Source organism: Arachis stenosperma, chromosome 1, assembly GCF_014773155.1.
Source record: "Arachis stenosperma cultivar V10309 chromosome 1, arast.V10309.gnm1.PFL2, whole genome shotgun sequence".
In the NCBI taxonomy this organism is placed as follows: Eukaryota; Viridiplantae; Streptophyta; class Magnoliopsida; order Fabales; family Fabaceae; genus Arachis; species Arachis stenosperma.
In genome coordinates, this window is record NC_080377.1 from 32685407 (window position 1) to 32688409 (window position 3003).

Genomic DNA, 3003 nt, shown 5'->3' on the forward strand with positions numbered 1-3003 from the left:
TGTAATTAACCTCTGCCATGGCAGGGTTCTCAGGATCATAAGCTTCTTCAGAAGCTGCCTCTTTAGTACTGTTGGATGCATGTTGCCATCCATTCAGATTTTGAGAGATCATGTTGACCTATTGAGTCAACACTTTGTTCTGAGCCAATATGGCATTCAATGCATCAATTTCAAGAACTCCTTTCTTCTGAGGTATCCCATTATTCACAGAATTCCTCTCAGAAGTGTACATGAATTGGTTGTTTGCAACCATGTTAATGAGTTCTTGAGCCTCTTCAGGCATTTTCTTTAGGTGAATAGATCCACCTGCAGAATGGTCCAATGACATTTTCAAAAATTCAGATAGACCATAATAGAATATATCTAATATGGTCCATTCTGAAAATATGTCAGATGGACATTTTTTGGTCAGCTGCTTGTATCTTTCCCAAGCTTCATAGAGGGATTCACCATCTTTTTGTTTGAAGGTTTGAACATCCACTCTCAGCTTGCTCAGCTTTTGAGGAGGAAAGAATTTATCCAAGAAGGTTGTGACCAGCTTATCCCAGGAGTCCAGGCTATCCTTGGGTTGTGAATCCAACCATATTCTAGCTCTGTCTCTTACAGCAAAAGGGAAAAGCATGAGTCTGTAGACTTCAGGATCAACTCCATTCGTCTTTACAGTCTCACAAATCTGCAAGAACTCAGTTAAAAACTGATAAGGATCTTCAGATGGAAGTCCATAAAACTTGCAGTTTTGTTGCATTAATGCAACTAGCTGAGGTTTCAGCTCAAAGTTGTTGGCTCCAATGGCAGGAATGGAGATGCTTCTTCCATCAAATTTGGACGTTGGCTTTGTGAAGTCACCAAGCATTCTCCTTGCATTAGTATTATTTTCGGCTGCCATCTCCTTCTCTTGTTCAAAAATTTCTGAAAGGTTGTTTCTGGATTGTTGTAATTTAGTTTCTCTTAGTTTCCTTTTCAGAGTCCTTTCAGGTTCAGGATCAATTTCAACAAGAGTGCCTTTTTCCCTGTTCCTGCTCATATGAAAGAGAAGAAAACAAGAAAAGAAGAGGAATCCTCTATGTCACAGTATAGAGATTCCTTTATGTTAGTAGAAAAAGAAAGGGGAGAAGGAAAGGAGAATGGTTCGGATTTTTAGATGAAGAGAGGTGAAGAGAAGTGTTAGTAATTAAATAATTAAATAGAATAAGAAAAGAGAGGGAAAATTTCGAAAATAATTTTGAAAAAGAGGTTAGTAATTTTTGAAAATTAAATATAAGATATAATTAAAATTAAAATTTAGAACAAAAAGAATTTTTGAAAAAGAGGTGAGATATTTTCGAAAATTAGAGAGGGAAAAGTAGTTAGGTAGTTTTGAAAAAGATAAGAAAAAAACAAAAAGTTAGTTAGTTGATTGAAAAAGATTTGAAATCAAAATTTAAAAAGATAAGAAGATAAGAAGTTAAATAAGATATTTTGAAATCAAATTTTGAAAAAGATAAAATTTTTGAAAAAGATATGATAAAAGATAAAAAGATATGATTAAAAAGATAAAAAAGATATTTTGAAAAAGATTTGATTTTAAAATTAAAATTAATTACTTGACTAACAAGAAACTAAAAGATAAAATTCTAGAATTTAAAGATTGAACCTTTCTTAACAAGAAAGTAACAAACTTCAAATTTTTTAATCAATCACATTACTTGTTAGCTAATTTTCGAAAATATGATGTAAAAGATAAGAAAAATATTTTGAAAAATATTTTAAAAAAAATTTCGAAAATTAATAAGAAAAGAGGAAAAGATTTAATTTTTGAAAAAGTTTTGAAAAGATAAGATTTTTAAAATCGAAAATTTGACTTGACTTGTAAGAAACAACTAATTTTTAAAATTTTTGACTAAGTCAACTCAAATTTTTGAAAATTATGAGAAAAATAAGGAAAAGATATTTTTTTTATTTTTTGAATTTTTAATGATGAGAGAGAAAAATTAAAAACGTCATTTTTGTGTTTTTCTCTTTTCTTTATGGATCAAAACAAAGAATGCATGCAAGAACACTATGAATGTCAAGATGAACACCAAGAACACTTTGAAGATCATGATAAACATCAAGAACATAATTTTGAAAAATTTTTGATGCAAAGAAAACATGTAAGACACCAAACTTGGAAATCTTTAATGCATGGACTCTAACAAACGAAAAATGCACATGAAAAACAACAAACAACACAAAACAAGAAAACATCAAGATCAAACAAGAAGACTTACCAAGAACAACTTGAAGATCATGAAGAACACTATGAATGCATGAAATTTTCGAAAAAATTGCAAGAAAATTTTTAAAGCATGCAATTGACACCAAACTTAAAAATTGACTCAAGACTCAAACAAGAAACACAAAATATTTTTGGTTTTTATGATTTTATGATTTTTTTGGATTTTTATTAATTTTTTCGAACATATTTTTGAAAAAAACGAAAAAGAAAAGAAAAATTTTGAAAAAGTTTTTGAAAAGAGAATTACCTAATCTGAGCAACAAGATGAACCGTCAGTTGTCCATACTCGAACAATCCCCGGCAACGGCGCCAAAAACTTGGTGGACGAAATTGTGATCCTCTTTGTATTTGCATGAGATTTAAAAATTGGCTCTATTGGAATTTATGATCACAACTTCATTCAGCTTAACCAGCAAGTGTACTGGGTCATCCAAGTAATACCTTACGTGAGTAAGGGTCGATCCCACAGAGATTGTTGGTATGAAGCAAGCTATGATCACCTTGTAAATCTCAGTTAGGCAGATTAAATTGGTTTATGGATTCGAAAATTAATAGTAAATAGAAAATAAAAAGGGATAGAAATACTTATGTAAATCAATAGTGGAAATTTCAGATAGGCGTGTGGAGATGATGTGCTCCTCTCGGATCTCTATTTTCTTACTACTTTCATCCAATCCTTCTTACTCCTTTCCATGGCAAGCTGTATGTAGGGCATCACCATCATCAATGGCTACTTTTAATCCTCT

General features: G+C 31.2%; 1 non-coding gene across 1 annotated transcript; it reads left to right on the forward strand.

The window, feature by feature from the left end:
* Positions 1-386: 386 nt before the first annotated feature.
* On the forward strand, positions 387-490 carry LOC130951639 (small nucleolar RNA R71). The gene has a single exon (XR_009074044.1). It is a non-coding gene; the product is annotated as a small nucleolar RNA R71 (small nucleolar RNA).
* Positions 491-3003: the final 2513 nt, after the last annotated feature.